Genomic DNA, 10000 nt, shown 5'->3' on the forward strand with positions numbered 1-10000 from the left:
GAAAGAAATCCCAGGAGTATTGATGGCTAGGCCCTGAAACACAACAATCCCGGAATGGCCAGGCACAAGATGCCTCTGCAATAGGCCTGACCCTAGGCTTCCGGAGTTCTTGATCTCCAGAGGCTCCAGTGATCTAAGCCCGACCAGGGCGCGTTGGGATGGCGTTAGGGACGCGTAAAGGGGCGCAGGGTGCAGAACTCTGCCCGTTTCACCCCAGCATTTTGGGGAGGACACAGAATCTGGCAAAGCCAGTGGGAAGGATTTTCCAGGAGGAGAGTTCAGTGACATGATCTGAAACACAATAGTGCTGGTGATCTGGCGGGTGCATTCTGTGAGCCACTTCTGTCAGGAGCAGCCTGCCATCATGCCCTGATAACCACAACTCTAGTACCAAGCCAGTGACCTCAGCAAATGCAAAGACATTATTACTTATAGTCTCCTGCATATGATTCTTGCCATCATCATGTGAAACGTTGGCGTTATCATGTCTGCTGCGCACACTTTGTTCATATGTGTACAATTTAAGTGTGTGAACCTGACCACTGTCTTGGACAGAGCTCTTGCTGTGAACACACCATGTGAAGCAATTGTGGTTCAGTGGTAGAATTCTCGCCTGCCACGCGGGAGGCCCGGCTTCTATTCCCGGCCAATGCAAGGTTGCTTTCTTTTGACTTTGTTTTCGAAATGATATATATGAACTCAGTGGGGAATAAAATGGTAAGCAGTGACCCCGACGTGATTTGAACACGCAACCTTCTGATCAGGAGTCAGACGCGCTACCGTTGCGCCACGAGGTCCTTACACTTGCAGCCTTCGATGCCAGATGAACAAATGCTGTGGGCCTTTTGACTTATTTTCCTCTGCTTATATGCCTACGGTTGTATTACAGGGCTTGGCCTTTTGTTTTCTATCCTAATTATTGAAATTGACTGCAGGTGCAGTGAGAACGCTGAGGATTGAACTATTCAGGGAAAGGATCGCACGCAGGAAAGAGCAAAGGTACGTATCTGTGTTTCATGCAGACAAAAGGCTACGTCCCTGGGTGGGCTTGAACCACCAACCTTTCGGTTAACAGCCGAACGCGCTAACCGATTGCGCCACAGAGACTATTGACTGTATACATTTCCTGAGACTCAATATATGTCTTGACATGTGTGCGCCTGCCTGGAGCTTGTATTATATAAGGCGTCTTTATGCCATACAGCATTTGTCATTTGCTTAGTGTCTTGTTACTGTTGTAATTTATGATGTGTAGACTACTGTCTAATGATGTTAGAGCCAGTATTACTACCGGTCACAGTGCATGAGACTCATACATGACTTTTCTCTTTGCCTGCTTAGCGTAGCTCCCTGCTCCTCTGTTTGCATGCTACCAGCCCGTGAGGCGTGTGTCTTGCCCATCCCATCTTCACTGTGTTATGTTGGACTTGTCTTCTCTGTGAGCAGAGTCTCCTTCCCAGAGCAGGTGCTTTCTCTGAACTCTTGGCTTGTAAGACTGCTGGGAAAGGCCCTCCCTAGCCCCTCAGTCAGATAGATACATTTACCTGCAGAGCTCAGCTTGGGAGAAAGAGATTAGGCAGAGAGCACATAGGGGAAGGCCCACAGAGCACACTTTATTTTACATAAAAGCTCGGGCTTGTGGGAGGACAGGGACATGAGGGTTCTCATGGAAAGAAATCCCAGGAGTATTGATGGCTAGGCCCTGAAACACAACAATCCCGGAATGGCCAGGCACAAGATGCCACTGCAATAGGCCTGACCAGGGCGCGTTGGGATGGCGTTAGGGACGCGTAAAGGGGCGCAGGGCGCAGAACTCTGCCCGTTTCACCCCAGCATTTTGGGGAGGACACAGAATCTGGCAAAGCCAGTGGGAAGGATTTTCCAGGAGGAGAGTTCAGTGACATGATCTGAAACACAATAGTGCTGGTGATCTGGCGGGTGCATTCTGTGAGCCACTTCTGTCAGGAGCAGCCTGCCATCATGCCCTGATAACCACAACTCTAGTACCAAGCCAGTGACCTCAGCAAATGCAAAGACATTATTACTTATAGTCTCCTGCATCTGATTCTTGCCATCATCATGTGAAACGTTGGCGTTATCATGTCTGCTGCGCACACTTTGTTCATATGTGTACAATTTAAGTGTGTGAACCTGACCACTGTCTTGGACAGAGCTCTTGCTGTGAACACACCATGTGAAGCATTGGTGGTTCAGTGGCAGAATTCTCGCCTGCCACGCGGGAGGCCCGGGTTCTATTCCCGGCCAATGCAAGGTTGCTTTCTTTTGACTTCGTTTTCGAAATGATATATATGAACTCAGTGGGGAATAAAATGGTAAGCAGTGACCCCGACGTGATTTGAACACGCAACCTTCTGATCTGGAGTCAGACGCGCTACCGTTGCGCCACGAGGTCCTTACACTTGCAGCCTTCGATGCCAGATGAACAAATGCTGTGGGCCATTTTGACTTATTTTCCTCTGCTTATATGCCTACGGTTGTATTACAGGGCTTGGCCTTTTGTTTTCTATCCTAATTATTGAAATTGACTGCAGGTGCAGTGAGAACGCTGAGGATTGAACTATTCAGGGAAAGGATCGCACGCAGGAAAGAGCAAAGGTACTTATCTGTGTTTCATGCAGACAAAAGGCTACGTCCCTGGGTGGGCTTGAACCACCAACCTTTCGGTTAACAGCCGAACGCGCTAACCGATTGCGCCACAGAGACTATTGACTGTATACATTTCCTGAGACTCAATATATGTCTTGACATGTGTGCGCCTGCCTGGAGCTTGTATTATATAAGGCGTCTTTATGCCATACAGCATTTGTCATTTGCTTAGTGTCTTGTTACTGTTGTAATTTATGATGTGTAGACTACTGTCTAATGGTGTTAGAGCCAGTATTACTACCGGTCACAGTGCATGAGACTCATACATGACTTTTCTCTTTGCCTGCTTAGCGTAGCTCCCTGCTCCTCTGTTTGCGTGCTACCAGCCCGTGAGGCGTGTGTCTTGCCCATCCCATCTTCACTGTGTTATGTTGGACTTGTCTTCTCTGTGAGCAGAGTCTCCTTCCCAGAGCAGGTGCTTTCTCTGAACTCTTGGCTTGTAAGACTACTGGGAAAGGCCCTCCCTAGCCCCTCAGTCAGATAGATACATTTACCTGCAGAGCTCAGCTTGGGAGAAAGAGATTAGGCAGAGAGCACATAGGGGAAGGCCCACAGAGCACACTTTATTTTACATAAAAGCTCGGGCTTGTGGGAGGACAGGGACATGAGGGTTCTCATGGAAAGAAATCCCAGGAGTATTGATGGCTAGGCCCTGAAACACAACAATCCCGGAATGGCCAGGCACAAGATGCCTCTGCAATAGGCCTGACCCTAGGCTTCCGGAGTTCTTGATCTCCAGAGGCTCCAGTGATCTAAGCCCGACCAGGGCTGTGCCCGACCAGGGCGCGTTGGGATGGCGTTAGGGACGCGTAAAGGGGCGCAGGGCGCAGAACTCTGCCCGTTTCACCCCAGCATTTTGGGGAGGACACAGAATCTGGCAAAGCCAGTGGGAAGGATTTTCCAGGAGGAGAGTTCAGTGACATGATCTGAAACACAATAGTGCTGGTGATCTGGCGGGTGCATTCTGTGAGCCACTTCTGTCAGGAGCAGCCTGCCATCATGCCCTGATAACCACAACTCTAGTACCAAGCCAGTGACCTCAGCAAATGCAAAGACATTATTACTTATAGTCTCCTGCATATGATTCTTGCCATCATCATGTGAAACGTTGGCGTTATCATGTCTGCTGCGCACACTTTGTTCATATGTGTACAATTTAAGTGTGTGAACCTGACCACTGTCTTGGACAGAGCTCTTGCTGTGAACACACCATGTGAAGCATTGGTGGTTCAGTGGTAGAATTCTCGCCTGCCACGCGGGAGGCCCGGGTTCTATTCCCGGCCAATGCAATGTTGCTTTCTTTTGACTTTGTTTTCGAAATGATATATATGAACTCAGTGGGGAATAAAATGGTAAGCAGTGACCCCGACGTGATTTGAACACGCAACCTTCTGATCTGGAGTCAGACGCGCTACCGTTGCGCCACGAGGTCCTTACACTTGCAGCCTTCGATGCCAGATGAACAAATGCTGTGGGCCTTTTGACTTATTTTCCTCTGCTTATATGCCTACGGTTGTATTACAGGGCTTGGCCTTTTGTTTTCTATCCTAATTATTGAAATTGACTGCAGGTGCAGTGAGAACGCTGAGGATTGAACTATTCAGGGAAAGGATCGCACGCAGGAAAAAGCAAATCTGTGTTTCATGCAGACAAAAGGCAACGTCCCTGGGTGGGCTTGAACCACCAACCTTTCGGTTAACAGCCGAACGCGCTAACCGATTGCGCCACAGAGAGTATTGACTGTATACATTTCCTGAGACTCAATATATGTCTTGACATGTGTGCGCCTGCTTGGAGCTTGTATTATATAAGGCGTCTTTATGCCATACAGCATTTGTCATTTGCTTAGTGTCTTGTTACTGTTGTAATTTATGATGTGTAGACTACTGTCTAATGGTGTTAGAGCCAGTATTACTACCGGTCACAGTGCATGAGACTCATACATGACTTTTCTCTTTGCCTGCTTAGCGTAGCTCCCTGCTCCTCTGTTTGCGTGCTACCAGCCCGTGAGGCGTGTGTCTTGCCCATCCCATCTTCACTGTGTTATGTTGGACTTGTCTTCTCTGTGAGCAGAGTCTCCTTCCCAGAGCAGGTGCTTTCTCTGAACTCTTGGCTTGTAAGACTGCTGGGAAAGGCCCTCCCTAGCCCCTCAGTCAGATAGATACATTTACCTGCAGAGCTCAGCTTGGGAGAAAGAGATTAGGCAGAGAGCACATAGGGGAAGGCCCACAGAGCACACTTTATTTTACATAAAAGCTCGGGCTTGTGGGAGGACAGGGACATGAGGGTTCTCCTGGAAAGAAATCCCAGGAGTATTGATGGCTAGGCCCTGAAACACAACAATCTCGGAATGGCCAGGCACAAGATGCCTCTGCAATAGGCCTGACCCTAGGCTTCCGGAGTTCTTGATCTCCAGAGGCTCCAGTGATCTAAGCCCGACCAGGGCGCGTTGGGATGGCATTAGGGACGCGTAAAGGGGCGCAGGGCGCAGAACTCTGCCCGTTTCACCCCAGCATTTTGGGGAGGACACAGAATCTGGCAAAGCCAGTGGGAAGGATTTTCCAGGAGGAGAGTTCAGTGACATGATCTGAAACATAATAGTGCTGGTGATCTGGCGGGTGCATTCTGTGAGCCACTTCTGTCAGGAGCAGCCTGCCATCATGCCCTGATAACCACAACTCTAGTACCAAGCCAGTGACCTCAGCAAATGCAAAGACATTATTACTTATAGTCTCCTGCATCTGATTCTTGCCATCATCATGTGAAACGTTGGCGTTATCATGTCTGCTGCGCACACTTTGTTCATATGTGTACAATTTAAGTGTGTGAACCTGACCACTGTCTTGGACAGAGCTCTTGCTGTGAACACACCATGTGAAGCATTGGTGGTTCAGTGGTAGAATTCTCGCCTGCCACGCGGGAGGCCCGGGTTCGATTCCCGGCCAATGCAAGGTTTCTTTCTTTTGACTTTGTTTTCAAAATGATATATATGAACTCAGTGGGGAATAAAATGGTAAGCAGTGACCCCGACGTGATTTGAACACGCAACCTTCTGATCTGGAGTCAGACGCGCTACCGTTGCGCCACGAGGTCCTTACACTTGCAGCCTTCGATGCCAGATGAACAAATGCTGTGGGCCTTTTGACTTATTTTCCTCTGCTTATATGCCTACGGTTGTATTACAGGGCTTGGCCTTTTGTTTTCTATCCTAATTATTGAAATTGACTGCAGGTGCAGTGAGAACGCTGAGGATTGAACTATTCAGGGAAAGGATCGCACGCAGGAAAGAGCAAAGGTACGTATCTGTGTTTCATGCAGACAAAAGGCTACGTCCCTGGGTGGGCTTGAACCACCAACCTTTCGGCTAACAGCCGAACGCGCTAACCGATTGTGCCACAGAGACTATTGACTGTATACATTTCCTGAGACTCAATATATGTCTTGACATGTGTGCGCCTGCCTGGAGCTTGTATTATATAAGGCGTCTTTATGCCATACAGCATTTGTCATTTGCTTAGTGTCTTGTTACTGTTGTAATTTATGATGTGTAGACTACTGTCTAATGGTGTTAGAGCCAGTATTACTACCGGTCACAGTGCATGAGACTCATACATGACTTTTCTCTTTGCCTGCTTAGCGTAGCTCCCTGCTCCTCTGTTTGCGTGCTACCAGCCCGTGAGGCGTGTGTCTTGCCCATCCCATCTTCACTGTGTTATGTTGGACTTGTCTTCTCTGTGAGCAGAGTCTCCTTCCCAGAGCAGGTGCTTTCTCTGAACTCTAGGCTTGTAAGACTGCTGGGAAAGGCCCTCCCTAGCCCCTCAGTCAGATAGATACATTTACCTGCAGAGCTCAGCTTGGGAGAAAGAGATTTGGCAGAGAGCACATAGGGGAAGGCCCACAGAGTACACTTTATTTTACATAAAAGCTCGGGCTTGTGGGAGGACAGGGACATGAGGGTTCTCCTGGAAAGAAATCCCAGGAGTATTGATGGCTAGGCCCTGAAACACAATAATCCCGGAATGGCCAGGCACAAGATGCCTCTGCAATAGGCCTGACCCTAGGCTTCCGGAGTTCTTGATCTCCAGAGGCTCCAGTGATCTAAGCCCGACCAGGGCTGTGCCCGACCAGGGCGCGTTGGGATGGCGTTAGGGACGCGTAAAGGGGCGCAGGGCGCAGAACTCTGCCCGTTTCACCCCAGCATTTTGGGGAGGACACAGAATCTGGCAAAGCCAGTGGGAAGGATTTTCCAGGAGGAGAGTTCAGTGACATGATCTGAAACACAATAGTGCTGGTGATCTGGCGGGTGCATTCTGTGAGCCACTTCTGTCAGGAGCAGCCTGCCATCATGCCCTGATAACCACAACTCTAGTACCAAGCCAGTGACCTCAGCAAATGCAAAGACATTATTACTTATAGTCTCCTGCATCTGATTCTTGCCATCATCATGTGAAACGTTGGCGTTATCATGTCTGCTGCGCACACTTTGTTCATATGTGTACAATTTAAGTGTGTGAACCTGACCACTGTCTTGGACAGAGCTCTGCCTATGAACACACCATGTGAAGCATTGGTGGTTCAGTGGTAGAATTCTCGCCTGCCACGCGGGAGGCCCGGGTTCGATTCCCGGCCAATGCAAGGTTGCTTTCTTTTGACTTTGTTTTCGAAATGATATATATGAACTCAGTGGGGAATAAAATGGTAAGCAGTGACCCCGACGTGATTTGAACACGCAACCTTCAGATCTGGAGTCAGACGCGCTACCGTTGCGCCACGAGGTCCTTACACTTGCAGCCTTCGATGCCAGATGAACAAATGCTGTGGGCCATTTTGACTTATTTTCCTCTGCTTATATGCCTACGGTTGCATTACAGGGCTTGGCCTTTTGTTTTCTATCCTAATTATTGAAATTGACTGCAGGTGCAGTGAGAACGCTGAGGATTGAACTATTCAGGGAAAGGATCGCACGCAGGAAAGAGCAAATCTGTGTTTCATGCAGACAAAAGGCAACGTCCCTGGGTGGGCTTGAACCACCAACCTTTCGGTTAACAGCCGAACGCGCTAACCGATTGCGCCACAGAGAGTATTGACTGTATACATTTCCTGAGACTCAATATATGTCTTGACATGTGTGCGCCTGCTTGGAGCTTGTATTATATAAGGCGTCTTTATGCCATACAGCATTTGTCATTTGCTTAGTGTCTTGTTACTGTTGTAATTTATGATGTGTAGACTACTGTCTAATGGTGTTAGAGCCAGTATTACTACCGGTCACAGTGCATGAGACTCATACATGACTTTTCTCTTTGCCTGCTTAGCGTAGCTCCCTGCTCCTCTGTTTGCGTGCTACCAGCCCGTGAGGCGTGTGTCTTGCCCATCCCATCTTCACTGTGTTATGTTGGACTTGTCTTCTCTGTGAGCAGAGTCTCCTTCCCAGAGCAGGTGCTTTCTCTGAACTCTTGGCTTGTAAGACTGCTGGGAAAGGCCCTCCCTAGCCCCTCAGTCAGATAGATACATTTACCTGCAGAGCTCAGCTTGGGAGAAAGAGATTAGGCAGAGAGCACATAGGGGAAGGCCCACAGAGCACACTTTATTTTACATAAAAGCTCGGGCTTGTGGGAGGACAGGGACATGAGGGTTCTCATGGAAAGAAATCCCAGGAGTATTGATGGCTAGGCCCTGAAACACAACAATCCCGGAATGGCCAGGCACAAGATGCCTCTGCAATAGGCCTGACCCTAGGCTTCCGGAGTTCTTGATCTCCAGAGGCTCCAGTGATCTAAGCCCGACCAGGGCTGTGCCCGACCAGGGCGCGTTGGGATGGCGTTAGGGACGCGTAAAGGGGCGCAGGGTGCAGAACTCTGCCCGTTTCACCCCAGCATTTTGGGGAGGACACAGAATCTGGCAAAGCCAGTGGGAAGGATTTTCCAGGAGGAGAGTTCAGTGACATGATCTGAAACACAATAGTGCTGGTGATCTGGCGGGTGCATTCTGTGAGCCACTTCTGTCAGGAGCAGCCTGCCATCATGCCCTGATAACCACAACTCTAGTACCAAGCCAGTGACCTCAGCAAATGCAAAGACATTATTACTTATAGTCTCCTGCATATGATTCTTGCCATCATCATGTGAAACGTTGGCGTTATCATGTCTGCTGCGCACACTTTGTTCATATGTGTACAATTTAAGTGTGTGAACCTGACCACTGTCTTGGACAGAGCTCTTGCTGTGAACACACCATGTGAAGCATTGGTGGTTCAGTGGTAGAATTCTCGCCTGCCACGCGGGAGGCCCGGGTTCTATTCCCGGCCAATGCAAGGTTGCTTTCTTTTGACTTTGTTTTCGAAATGATATATATGAACTCAGTGGGGAATAAAATGGTAAGCAGTGACCCCGACGTGATTTGAACACGCAACCTTCTGATCTGGAGTCAGACGCGCTACCGTTGCGCCACGAGGTCCTTACACTTGCAGCCTTCGATGCCAGATGAACAAATGCTGTGGGCCTTTTGACTTATTTTCCTCTGCTTATATGCCTACGGTTGTATTACAGGGCTTGGCCTTTTGTTTTCTATCCTAATTATTGAAATTGACTGCAGGTGCAGTGAGAACGCTGAGGATTGAACTATTCAGGGAAAGGATCGCACGCAGGAAAGAGCAAAGGTACGTATCTGTGTTTCATGCAGACAAAAGGCTACGTCCCTGGGTGGGCTTGAACCACCAACCTTTCGGTTAACAGCCGAACGCGCTAACCGATTGCGCCACAGAGACTATTGACTGTATACATTTCCTGAGACTCAATATATGTCTTGACATGTGTGCGCCTGCCTGGAGCTTGTATTATATAAGGCGTCTTTATGCCATACAGCATTTGTCATTTGCTTAGTGTCTTGTTACTGTTGTAATTTATGATGTGTAGACTACTGTCTAATGGTGTTAGAGCCAGTATTACTACCGGTCACAGTGCATGAGACTCATACATGACTTTTCTCTTTGCCTGCTTAGCGTAGCTCCCTGCTCCTCTGTTTGCGTGCTACCAGCCCGTGAGGCGTGTGTCTTGCCCATCCCATCTTCACTGTGTTATGTTGGACTTGTCTTCTCTGTGAGCAGAGTCTCCTTCCCAGAGCAGGTGCTTTCTCTGAACTCTTGGCTTGTAAGACTACTGGGAAAGGCCCTCCCTAGCCCCTCAGTCAGATAGATACATTTACCTGCAGAGCTCAGCTTGGGAGAAAGAGATTAGGCAGAGAGCACATAGGGGAAGGCCCACAGAGCACACTTAATTTTACATAAAAGCTCGGGCTTGTGGGAGGACAGGGACATGAGGGTTCTCATGGAAAG

General features: G+C 48.9%; 17 non-coding genes across 17 annotated transcripts; 5 read left to right on the forward strand and 12 right to left on the reverse strand.

Moving 5' to 3' along the window:
• Positions 1-725: 725 nt before the first annotated feature.
• Positions 726-797, reverse strand: TRNAR-CCU (transfer RNA arginine (anticodon CCU)). Its single transcript has one exon. It is a non-coding gene; the product is annotated as a tRNA-Arg (tRNA).
• A 236-nt stretch (positions 798-1033) lies between these two features.
• Positions 1034-1107, reverse strand: TRNAN-GUU (transfer RNA asparagine (anticodon GUU)). The gene has a single exon. It is a non-coding gene; the product is annotated as a tRNA-Asn (tRNA).
• A 1092-nt stretch (positions 1108-2199) lies between these two features.
• On the forward strand, positions 2200-2270 carry TRNAG-GCC (transfer RNA glycine (anticodon GCC)). Its single transcript has one exon. It is a non-coding gene; the product is annotated as a tRNA-Gly (tRNA).
• A 71-nt stretch (positions 2271-2341) lies between these two features.
• TRNAW-CCA (transfer RNA tryptophan (anticodon CCA)) lies at positions 2342-2413 on the reverse strand. The gene has a single exon. It is a non-coding gene; the product is annotated as a tRNA-Trp (tRNA).
• A 237-nt stretch (positions 2414-2650) lies between these two features.
• Positions 2651-2724, reverse strand: TRNAN-GUU (transfer RNA asparagine (anticodon GUU)). The gene has a single exon. It is a non-coding gene; the product is annotated as a tRNA-Asn (tRNA).
• A 1161-nt stretch (positions 2725-3885) lies between these two features.
• TRNAG-GCC (transfer RNA glycine (anticodon GCC)) lies at positions 3886-3956 on the forward strand. The gene has a single exon. It is a non-coding gene; the product is annotated as a tRNA-Gly (tRNA).
• Positions 3957-4027: 71 nt separating this feature from the next.
• TRNAW-CCA (transfer RNA tryptophan (anticodon CCA)) lies at positions 4028-4099 on the reverse strand. The gene has a single exon. It is a non-coding gene; the product is annotated as a tRNA-Trp (tRNA).
• A 228-nt stretch (positions 4100-4327) lies between these two features.
• Positions 4328-4401, reverse strand: TRNAN-GUU (transfer RNA asparagine (anticodon GUU)). Its single transcript has one exon. It is a non-coding gene; the product is annotated as a tRNA-Asn (tRNA).
• A 1145-nt stretch (positions 4402-5546) lies between these two features.
• TRNAG-GCC (transfer RNA glycine (anticodon GCC)) lies at positions 5547-5617 on the forward strand. Its single transcript has one exon. It is a non-coding gene; the product is annotated as a tRNA-Gly (tRNA).
• A 71-nt stretch (positions 5618-5688) lies between these two features.
• On the reverse strand, positions 5689-5760 carry TRNAW-CCA (transfer RNA tryptophan (anticodon CCA)). The gene has a single exon. It is a non-coding gene; the product is annotated as a tRNA-Trp (tRNA).
• Positions 5761-5996: 236 nt separating this feature from the next.
• TRNAN-GUU (transfer RNA asparagine (anticodon GUU)) lies at positions 5997-6070 on the reverse strand. Its single transcript has one exon. It is a non-coding gene; the product is annotated as a tRNA-Asn (tRNA).
• Positions 6071-7231: 1161 nt separating this feature from the next.
• On the forward strand, positions 7232-7302 carry TRNAG-GCC (transfer RNA glycine (anticodon GCC)). Its single transcript has one exon. It is a non-coding gene; the product is annotated as a tRNA-Gly (tRNA).
• A 71-nt stretch (positions 7303-7373) lies between these two features.
• Positions 7374-7445, reverse strand: TRNAW-CCA (transfer RNA tryptophan (anticodon CCA)). The gene has a single exon. It is a non-coding gene; the product is annotated as a tRNA-Trp (tRNA).
• Positions 7446-7674: 229 nt separating this feature from the next.
• Positions 7675-7748, reverse strand: TRNAN-GUU (transfer RNA asparagine (anticodon GUU)). The gene has a single exon. It is a non-coding gene; the product is annotated as a tRNA-Asn (tRNA).
• Positions 7749-8909: 1161 nt separating this feature from the next.
• On the forward strand, positions 8910-8980 carry TRNAG-GCC (transfer RNA glycine (anticodon GCC)). The gene has a single exon. It is a non-coding gene; the product is annotated as a tRNA-Gly (tRNA).
• Positions 8981-9051: 71 nt separating this feature from the next.
• On the reverse strand, positions 9052-9123 carry TRNAW-CCA (transfer RNA tryptophan (anticodon CCA)). The gene has a single exon. It is a non-coding gene; the product is annotated as a tRNA-Trp (tRNA).
• A 236-nt stretch (positions 9124-9359) lies between these two features.
• On the reverse strand, positions 9360-9433 carry TRNAN-GUU (transfer RNA asparagine (anticodon GUU)). Its single transcript has one exon. It is a non-coding gene; the product is annotated as a tRNA-Asn (tRNA).
• Positions 9434-10000: the final 567 nt, after the last annotated feature.

Source organism: Lissotriton vulgaris, chromosome 1_1, assembly GCF_964263255.1.
Source record: "Lissotriton vulgaris chromosome 1_1, aLisVul1.2, whole genome shotgun sequence".
Taxonomy (NCBI): Eukaryota; Metazoa; Chordata; class Amphibia; order Caudata; family Salamandridae; genus Lissotriton; species Lissotriton vulgaris.